This window comes from Convolutriloba macropyga, chromosome 13 (genome assembly GCF_964194025.1).
Source record: "Convolutriloba macropyga chromosome 13, txConMacr16.3, whole genome shotgun sequence".
NCBI lineage: Eukaryota > Metazoa > Xenacoelomorpha > Acoela > Convolutidae > Convolutriloba > Convolutriloba macropyga.
Genome location: NC_134480.1, coordinates 14,037,380 through 14,049,064, shown reverse-complemented (window position 1 = coordinate 14,049,064; position 11,685 = coordinate 14,037,380).

Below are 11,685 nucleotides of genomic sequence, written 5' to 3'. Positions count from 1 at the left end.
TGTTCTGGTATAATTGAAAAGAGGCGGCATGTATGTTTTTATTAGACAATTTTTCTGCTTACTGAGAGTAGTACATCTTTTCATCTCATGCTCTTCCAACAATATGTTTCGCAATTGAACATTTCTAAATTTCTATCTTTTTGAGAAAATACGTGCCTGTCGTACAATATTAATGAGAAACTGTAGAAAATTAAAAATGTTCATACCTAAACAAGACGACCCGTGCACGTGATTGCATAGCACAGAAAGTTCCAGCACGGTGATCGTTTTCGGCCATTAACGGTTACACGAGATAATAATTATGAGGATTCTGGAGAGGACGTTTTATTGTTGTAAAAATTGTTCTCAAAACGAACAATTATTCGATAAGTCGCATCGCGACTCGGTAATTTGATTTCACACAACATAGCTGACCTCAAAACTCCACGCAAAACAGTAAATTTGGTTTTAACTTCAGAATTGTTTAAGGTACTCTGAACGCAAAAAAAATGTATCAAACTTTGGTTATTTAAACACACTAAGCGAGTTCGAGATGGTTGATTTAAGTACTTCATTCAGAATTTTAAGTGTTGAGTGCAAACATGCAAGGTTTCGAAAATACGTTGGGGATCGCAATTTTTCGGCAGAACGTCATTTTCATAGTTTTAACAGTTGTCCTGATTTTTCCGTGAGTTCTAAATGGACTTGGTTTTTTCGAGTTAATATGGACAGAAAAATAATCAGTATGCCTAAAATCTGAGTAGTACCTCAGTACTTTGGGGATCATCCAGATTCAGCAAGAACTTGAAATAACAATCTAGGCAGCTTCTTGGCTGTAAATAAAACAAAAATTAATTTTCGTTTAAATAGCCGCACAGCGATCGATAGCGATCGATTTTTGGATCGAAATTTTTTTCTAATTAGTTTTCCCAAGCGATTCAAATTACATTCTAGGCCTATTGTTTTGTTTGAACCAAATTTCTATTTCTAACTAGTGTTTTTTGTTTACACGCGGCATTTTGATATTGAAGTTTTGATTTTTTTAAAAAAATTCTAATTTAAATTTTTTCTGATTTTGAAAATTGTTAAATTTGAAAGTTCATAAAAACCATGAGCTATCAAATGAAACCAGTAAATGTACTCAATTTTAAGTTCGCTCGAAGCCACATTCCGGATACAAATACGAAACCTATCTGTATCTAGAACGTCAGACGACTACAAAGAGAACAAGTATATTCAGAAATCAAGAAGTTAAATAAATTTTGCCAGAAAACGGTGTCGAAGGCATTATATAAAATCAAAATTTTCATTAAAATGAATAAATGAAATCAAATAGGATTTCTTTTAACGCCATTATGATGATGTGTCACTGGTCATTACTGTGCTAATAATGTGATATCGCATAAAACAGCAAAAGAAAACCTCAATAAATGCAAATTATAAAAAGATATGAAAACACGTTGTCTCACCGCCAAGAAATCGTTAACTAAATGTTAAATCAGCAATGAAGACCAGTATTAAATTTGTTCGAAAGAGAATGAGACTTTCTACTGAAATTACCCTAGCAAATGACAGAAGCAAGATTAAAAGTGCTCGTCTGAAAAAAAATTTTTGAGAACAAATTTTTTAAAATAGAAAGTTATAGGAACCACATATTTTCATCTAAAAATTTTTAAAAATATCAATTTGTTCCTTGTTAGCAATCTAATTTGATGTCAGTCATGAGACTGAATTAAAAGACTACAAAACAAAAAGGAAACAGGCAAAACTCAAATCTTCAACTACAATTTTATGTAAACAATAATGAAGCCAAAAATTGCAAAAAATGCAATCTCAATTTATCAGGTGGCCTTTATTTGCTCGGAAATTTGACCTGTCAATAATTGAGTTTTGTTTAAAAATCTGTAATTAACATACGAGACAAGAAAAGCATTTTTTTAATAGCACAGAGCCTCATTAGAATTGGAAAAGTTTAATTTTTAAAATTCAACTATTACACCAAAACCCTTCTTGCTATTTCTACCTGTTAAAATGTAACCAAATTAGTTAATTTCTCGAAAAAGTCAATGTATCCCTCCCTTTCCTTCCCTGTCCTTCATTGAAATATTTTAAAACCCCTAATCACCCCCTTTCTACAAATGACCCAAAGTGAAACCCGAACAGCCTGCCTGCCAATTTTCTGCAATTCTATCTATCCTGTCTTGGCTCTCAACAATTATGGTTTATCACCACATCAATCTCATAATTTCTGTTGCAGTAATCCATATTGGTCTTCAAATATGAACTTAGTTCTTCCAATAAGAAAACTTTCAATGGAGCTGCTTTCGCATAAATATGGCCCGCAGGTGCTGAAAACTATTTTTTGCAGCTGAATAGCCTAAAAAATATAAATTAAGTTTTACAGAATTTTTCCTGAATTTCAATTTTAATTTTACGAGATTTCAAGAAAAAAGTACGTCTTCTTGCCTATATTAAAAGTGATTAGTCATTTGAAAGGTAAAGAAACTACATTTAAATCTTTGGTTGACCTAAATTTTGATGCAAACGTTAAGTGTTCGAATTGAGCTTTAGTCGAGATCTTATATTAGTCTTAAACTGAGTGTGCTATTGTTAGTTGGTTAAACTTTGTTGGGCCGTATTTGCGCAAGAGTAGCCTTAACTGTTAAGCCCAAAATTCAAACTTCCAACAACAAAATAATGCAGTGCTTAAGAGAGAGAAACCAATTTGAACTCGAACTCTTTCTCTCTATCGCTTCTATGATGTGAAGTCTTTCTCTCTCAATCTATCTCTCTCTATCCCCTTTAGAAGAACAGAGTAATTGTGAATTTGGATTTGTTGAATACTTGATTGAGCGCATGTCGTTTAAGCATTTTGTCTATCTTTTTTATGTACACTCTTCAGCTTATTTATATGTATAAATAATATTAATAACTACTACTATTAATACTATTCATTTAATAAAAATCTAATGATGATCAATAGTTTTGATGAGTTGTTGATAATGATGATGAAGTTTGATTTTGATGAAGCTGAAGATTGAATAAATTGATCTATATGTCTCTAACGTGCTTATTTTTTTACCTCTTGGAATATAGTACAATTTTTAACTTGTAGGTTATTCACCAAACGCTGACATCTACATTGCCTCCTTGCAGGTAACCGTCTATTTATGAGCCTAAAAGAATTCAATAAAAAATTGTCCTGAAGCTGATTTTAATGTCTTAAAACTGATAAAACTTTTGCGACGTTAAAAGCAAAAATGGGCTGCGGGAACCGTGCAAGTCGAGGATTGAGTTGTCGATGTTCGAATTAGTTAAACCATGCATCATGAATCAGTAATATTTGAGGGATGGAAATTTTAAAATCAAGTCATTGACAAATTTATAAATCGCCCTGTATCACCTGTTCGTTAAATTTATATGTATACGTTTGAGTTCTAACGATCAGCTATTTGTCAATGGTTTGAGCCTGTTTCAGCCAATATGATTAATTGATTTATATTGAATTGTCGCCGTTTCTTTTCTAACCGAATTCATCTCAACATGAACAATGAGGGATTTTTGATATTTAAAATGAGACTTAAGGGTGCTTGTGGTTGAGAATGTTCTGGTATAATTGAAAAGAGGCGGCATGTATGTTTTTATTAGACAATTTTTCTGCTTACTGAGAGTAGTACATCTTTTCATCTCATGCTCTTCCAACAATATGTTTCGCAATTGAACATTTCTAAATTTCTATCTTTTTGAGAAAATACGTGCCTGTCGTACAATATTAATGAGAAACTGTAGAAAATTAAAAATGTTCATACCTAAACAAGACGACCCGTGCACGTGATTGCATAGCACAGAAAGTTCCAGCACGGTGATCGTTTTCGGCCATTAACGGTTACACGAGATAATAATTATGAGGATTCTGGAGAGGACGTTTTATTGTTGTAAAAATTGTTCTCAAAACGAACAATTATTCGATAAGTCGCATCGCGACTCGGTAATTTGATTTCACACAACATAGCTGACCTCAAAACTCCACGCAAAACAGTAAATTTGGTTTTAACTTCAGAATTGTTTAAGGTACTCTGAACGCAAAAAAAATGTATCAAACTTTGGTTATTTAAACACACTAAGCGAGTTCGAGATGGTTGATTTAAGTACTTCATTCAGAATTTTAAGTGTTGAGTGCAAACATGCAAGGTTTCGAAAATACGTTGGGGATCGCAATTTTTCGGCAGAACGTCATTTTCATAGTTTTAACAGTTGTCCTGATTTTTCCGTGAGTTCTAAATGGACTTGGTTTTTTCGAGTTAATATGGACAGAAAAATAATCAGTATGCCTAAAATCTGAGTAGTACCTCAGTACTTTGGGGATCATCCAGATTCAGCAAGAACTTGAAATAACAATCTAGGCAGCTTCTTGGCTGTAAATAAAACAAAAATTAATTTTCGTTTAAATAGCCGCACAGCGATCGATAGCGATCGATTTTTGGATCGAAATTTTTTTCTAATTAGTTTTCCCAAGCGATTCAAATTACATTCTAGGCCTATTGTTTTGTTTGAACCAAATTTCTATTTCTAACTAGTGTTTTTTGTTTACACGCGGCATTTTGATATTGAAGTTTTGATTTTTTTAAAAAAATTCTAATTTAAATTTTTTCTGATTTTGAAAATTGTTAAATTTGAAAGTTCATAAAAACCATGAGCTATCAAATGAAACCAGTAAATGTACTCAATTTTAAGTTCGCTCGAAGCCACATTCCGGATACAAATACGAAACCTATCTGTATCTAGAACGTCAGACGACTACAAAGAGAACAAGTATATTCAGAAATCAAGAAGTTAATTAAACTTTGCCAGAAAACGGTGTCGAAGGCATTATATAAAATCAAAATTTTCATTAAAATGAATAAATGAAATCAAATAGGATTTCTTTTAACGCCATTATGGTGATGTGTCACTGGTCATTAATGTGCTAATAATGTGATATCGCATAAAACAGCAAAAGAAAACCTCAATAAATGCAAATTATAAAAAGATATGAAAACACGTTGTCTCACCGCCAAGAAATCGTTAACTAAATGTTAAATCAGCAATGAAGACCAGTATTAAATTTGTTCGAAAGAGAATGAGACTTTCTACTGAAATTACCCTAGCAAATGACAGAAGCAAGATTAAAAGTGCTCGTCTGAAAAAAAATTTTTGAGAACAAATTTTTTAAAATAGAAAGTTATAGGAACCACATATTTTCATCTAAAAATTTTTAAAAATATCAATTTGTTCCTTGTTAGCAATCTAATTTGATGTCAGTCATGAGACTGAATTAAAAGACTACAAAACAAAAAGGAAACAGGCAAAACTCAAATCTTCAACTACAATTTTATGTAAACAATAATGAAGCCAAAAATTGCAAAAAATGCAATCTCAATTTATCAAGTGGCCTTTATTTGCTCGGAAATTTGACCTGTCAATAATTGAGTTTTGTTTAAAAATCTGTAATTAACATACGAGACAAGAAAAGCATTTTTTTAATAGCACAGAGCCTCATTAGAATTGGAAAAGTGTTTAATTTTTAAAATTCAACTATTACACCAAAACCTTTCTTGCTATTTCTACCTGTTTAAAATGTAACCAAATTAGTTAATTTCTCGAAAAAGTCAATGTATCATACACATTTGATGCGTTTTGGATACTTATCGACAAATAGAAAGTTTAATCAATAGCTCGCTAGATACCGAATTGGACCCTAGATAGCTCCCTAGATACCGAATTCATTGACAAACTGGAACAACAATTTATCGCAGCTATAAAAGCATGATATTAACTCAAAAAAGCACAAGAGTTTTTTGTTTGACTTTTTTAAAAATGAATAGGACCTCATAATAACTGAACGTTCTAATGAAAACGGACTTGCTTGTAGTTGGGATGAAAAACTCAAAAACATTTTGAGAAATGATAGATCCAAAACACAATCGAATTAATTTTCCTTGCAAAAGTTGATTATACAATCATAACTGCTCTTGCCATCGATGTGAGGCTGTTAAAAGTACCATTGCTTCAATTAATAGCCTAAAAACTTTTTGGCAAAAAAAAACTTTAATAAATTAAAATTAAATTTTGCAATTTTAGAAATTTATAGGAATTCAAAATAGCGAAGAACCACCAAAACATTAGATCTACAGTACGTTCTTAGGAAACGCAGGTAAAAAAACTTTTCTTAATAAACGAAGATTGTGCCACCAGTTGTGTCTGCACTACCGGTAAAAATATTTAATTCAAACCCTTCAGCAACTCTTTTTTGTCTTTAGACGTAAAACCAATGAAACTATCTTAAACAATTTCGTCCAATTTTTAGCATAAAGTAATCAAAATTCTGCAAAATTACAAAATTGTGAACAAAACAACGGAAATTAGGCTAAAGTTCACAAAACTTCCGTAGCTCCGTAAAGTTGACGAGCAGCTACGGAAGTTTAATTCCGTAAAGTTCACAAAACCTCCGTAGCTCCTCGGAAAAAAACCAAAAAAAGCTTTTAAAATGAATTTCTACGCTTAGAAATTTTTATTGATACCACATACAATTATTTACATTGAATATACCAATTTGCGAAATTGACTGAACGAAAAAAACCCAGTTGGGCATATAGTTCATCCCCTAGTAAGCTGGTTTGGAACAAAAATGACAACGTGAAATAACTTAGAATGATCAGTTTGTAGGTTTTGACCGTTCGTATTATCCATTCTATTAATTTGCAAAGTTTTTACCGACAGCCTAGTACTTTTATAAGAAAATATTTAGAATTAATATTTTGTCTCTAGTATATCAAAATGTTTGTACTAAAGTCGTTAGTTAACTGACAGCTCCTTTATTTAGAAATAAGCAATTTATACCCAAAAGAAGAAGACAGATGACAGCTCATTTTTTGAGCACTGTGAAAGAATAATTTTGATCAAAAATATTTATATCAAAATTTTCTATAATAAGCTAGACAAAATGGTTTTTCTGATCCAAAAATGTGATTTATTCCTGAATAATTACCGGACGAATTAGTTAGAAATTAGAGTAATAGACGTAAAAACGTTAGCATTAGGAAAAATCTGCTGGAGCTTTTTGTTCCGACCCACTTTAGTGGGGGGAGGATCTATATATTCAAATGGGTTTTATTATTCAATTTTGGTCGATCGATGTTTTCATTGTAGAGAGCTGTGAGCGGTATCATTATAAAGTCCGTCCAGCGTAGAAAATGGAATCAAAAAGATTGTTAGTTTTGCTAAAATATGTTAAAATTGTTTTAAAAATGTTTCTTGGTTTGTTTTCCTAAGGATAGAAGTGATGCTGAATTTTTTATCAATTTTTTGGCTCAAAATTTCGCTATATATTTCAAAAAATCAGCTTTTTTATTAAAATCTGTTAGAAAGAAGCTTCTTTGGTCAACTTTGCTTAAATTTGCCGGAATTGAACGCCTAAAAGTTGCCGAAACAACTTGCTACATTTCAAGAGAAAGCTTGTTTACTTCTTCGCTTTCTTTGAATGATTTCTGGGTTGGAAATTTTTTCGGTTTTATGACTAAAATAATTTGAAAACTAAACAAAAATCAACATTTTTCTTTGTTATAGTAACATATTTTGTCAAAATATTCAAATCCATTGCAATGGGAACAATTGCAAGTTCTTAATGACCGAACAGTAATAGCAGGGATAGTTCTGGTCTAATCGTTGAATTCTAATATCCAAATTTATTCTGGATTGTTATCAATGGCTCTTTCTTCTTAAAGTTGTATTGTTTTTTTATATTCATTACAGAACAGAACATTACACCTCAAAAATCACTATTAACGGCTACAATTGACGTTTTGACTTTTAATATCATTTGTTTTCAAGATAAACACTGGATTATAGAGCTTTGCCATCATTTTTTCCTTTATTTTGGTCAAATTGTAGCTTAGTTCTGGCCGAAAAAGAATGCATCTTCAACTTAATTAAATTTTACTCCCTATTGCGGCTTTACGCTTCAAGAAATTGATTTCTGGCTTCGAAAATACCTGTTTCGCAAAAAAATTTAGTTTTTGGACATCCGCCCATTTTTCAGTTTCTTTTTTCTGGTTCTCTAACATTTGAAAATTATTGATAGGACGGTTATCACTTTATTGGTGATTAAAATTTAAACACAAATTAACGTATAATTTTTAAGGAGTATTTCCAACGGCATCGATACCGTTTGTAGAAACTAATGTAAATTTTTTCACTTCGGCCTTTTAGTTGCCTTCTTCTTGTAGTCGAATGAAAATTTCAGGAATTGCAAGAGGTTTCAATGGCTTGTTATGGAGTTGAGCATGTGAGCCAACTTCCTGGTCTTGGTTGTTAGCTGATGGTTTTCTTGAATTTAAAGTTCTTTTTTATCAAGAAATGTGAAAGACTTTTAAGAAAATTTTTTATCTTCTTTTCTTTTTGTCACCTAGTCTCATTAATCACAGGTCACAGTCACATTTTAGTGTAAAAAGGTTGGTGTTGAAGTGAAATGATTTTAGTGTCAAAGTAAATTGAAGTCAAAAGTTTTTAGTGAAAAGTTTATGGTATTCGACAACAGTTATTCACAAAAAAGTTGAATGGTCTATTCAGTTTTGTCTGACTTTTTATTTTTTTTTCATTAAAATTATGGCAATCTGCTTAGTGGCAGGTCTCATTGGTTTCCTTGGGGGACCAAATAAAGATGCCTAAAAGTTGCAATTTACGGCGGATAAGCTTTCATGACTTTGAAAATAATTGTTTTACCTAGAGTATTTTTCCTTTGCATCTTTTGTTTTCTTGCCTTTTTGTCACAATCTTTTAAAATATCAGAAAGATATCTCGTTTTTGGTATCGATGGAAGGCGCAATTGAATTAAGTTTTGTTAAGGTATGTATTTTTGTCTGTGTTTGACGTTAATTACAAAATCTCGTTAACTAAATAATCTCGTTAATTACAGGTAACAGGTCATATAATTGTCGTCGCAAAAGGGCCTCATTGAACATATATACGTTTTTCAGCAGGCTGGTTATAGATATAACGGTTATGACGCCCCTTTTTTTTGAATTTTTTTCTTGTTTGATTTTCGTCTGTTTTTGACGTAAACGTATGATATTTTCTGGTTAATGACAGGTCTCAGGGGCTTCTTTTGGAGGAATAAATCAAACTGCTTACTAATTTTAATTTTTGTTTTTTGCTTTAATGACTTTCAAAGTAGTTGTTTTCAAAAAAAAATTTTTTAACTTTGCGTCTTCTCCTTTTTTGTCTTTTTGTAACCTAATCTCATTAATTACAGGTCACATATCAAGTTGCTAGCATTTCGTTTTTTGCAGAAGAAGAATTCGTTCTGTTCAAAAAAGTCTCAATAGCTTAGTTTGGAGGATCGAACAAACCTCAATTCTTATTTCAATTTAGAGCTAATGGTTTTAATGACCTTCAAATTAATTGTTTTAGAAGAATACAAAATTTGTTTTTGACGTTGCTCATTTATTGTTCGCTGTTTAGTCTGAAAAATGAATGGTCATATATCACTTTATTGGCGTTCAAGAAACACTCTATCAAATATTTGTTATTCTTAGGGCGAAGATTATGGGCATAAAGGATTCAAAATCGTTTTCTCGCAAAATTTTTTTGAACTTATGTTCTTTGTATGTTGTTTTTTGTAGTTACATGAAAACAATCTTAATAATGTCAAATTCGATGTCTTATGTGCTAAATAAAAACTCATAATACAAACGTATTTATGGATTTTATTTCATATCTACTGATTTTCATTACTTAGGAAACAATTGTTTTCAGAAATTATGAGCGTAATTTATAAAGTATTTAATTTTATTGTTTTTTTCTCTCTTTTAACGAGTGTTTTTAAAGACTTATAACAGTTATTTTCTGGCGATAAACATGGAATTAGTTATTCTTTTAGTTTGGGATTTATCTGATTTATCTATTTAAATTCTTCTACAATTAGACATCGAGTTTTAGTTTTTATTATTGTTTTTTGTTAATATTTGACTTTGTTGTGTCTTATCTCGTAATCTTAGTAAGGGCAATTTTCCACGGAGCTCTAAAACGGTTTTTTAAAATTTTTTACTGAAAGATCTGATTTGAACGCATTTTTTTTCATACACCAGATATTTCGAAAACAATGAGTTCTATACATTTCTGATTTGATAGACAATTAAGCTAAAAATCAGCATGAGCAGGGTCGGATTTTTATGTGCGAACGCAAATTACTTAGCCTCCTTTTTTTTTCTAGGAGTTTATTTGCCAAATTTCGTTGAGCTCACAATGAACTGTCTTGTATAGGTGAAGACAACAAATCATTTCGTTTTGTTGGAGCGGCTTCATATTTTCGGCCATATCCCTGACAAAAATATTTTCTTTACAAAAAACTTTGACTAAGAAAAACCATGTAACCGTTAGATTTTGACTAGAAGTGAAGCAATATGTCTGAAAAATTTAAACCGCAGATCTACAGAATTCGTTGAAACATTTCACCCTAGAGAAAGAATTCTGAAAATTGGCAAATTCAAGCAGCTCCTATGCTCTGAAAGATAGGATTTGCTTGATTACGAACAGAGTTTGGGGCAAAAATTTGACTAACTATCTTATAAAGGATTATTTATAGCGCTAATTAATGTTTTACTTTTTGTGTGGCTGCTAAGTGAGTTAATCAGGTGCCTTACATGCACATCAATATTATTTGCTAAATTTGATTTTGTGCAATGTGAAGTATGATTAACCTGTTTACCAGTTGTGCTATCTCACTCGATAGATTAGAAATTGTTTTGCTAATCCTTGTCTGAATTTGTAACTTGGATTTGCGGCATGAATCCGTAGTCAAAACTAAGGTTTAAATTAGTAGACTTGATTAAGAGAGATGGAATCCTGACACAGAGATTCTAACTTCGAAACCTACCGGGTGTCCACAAGTAGATTACTTGGGCTTCAAAACAAGAGGTTTTGTTGAGCAACTGAATTTAGTGAAAGTTATAGGGACAGTGAAATTAAGCAAAAGTGCTCAAAGTGGATGCTTTGAACAAGTTGAAATATTGAAATTCATTAAGGTATCATAATAACAAGAGGAGCGCAATAGGACTTGTTACATTATTTTGATTAAAGTATCACTTTAATCAAAATAATGAATTAATTGATTTATATTGAATTGTCGCCGTTTCTTTTCTAACCAAATTCATCTCAACATGAACAATGAGGGAATTTTGATAATTAAAATGAAACATAAGGGTGCTTATGGTTGAGAATGTTCTGGTAAAATTGAAAAGAGGCGGCATGTATGTTTTGATTAGACAATTTTTCTGCTTACTGAGATTAGCACATCTTTTCATCCCATGCTCTTCCAACAATATGTTTCGCAATTGAACATTTCTAAATTTCTATCTTTTTGAGAAAAATACGTGACTGCCGTACAATATTAATGAGAAACAGTAGGAAAAAAATATTCATACTTAAACAAGACGACCCGTGCACATGAGTGCATAACACAGAAAATTCCAGCACGGTGATCGTTTTCGGCCATTAACGATTACAAGAGATAATAATTATGAGAGGATTTTGGAGAGGACGTTTTATTGTTGTAAACATTCTTCTCAAAACGAACAATTATTCGATAAGTCGCAACGCGACTCGGTAGTTTGATTTCAAACAACATAGCTCACCTCAAAACTCTACGCAAAACAGTAAATTTGGTTTTAA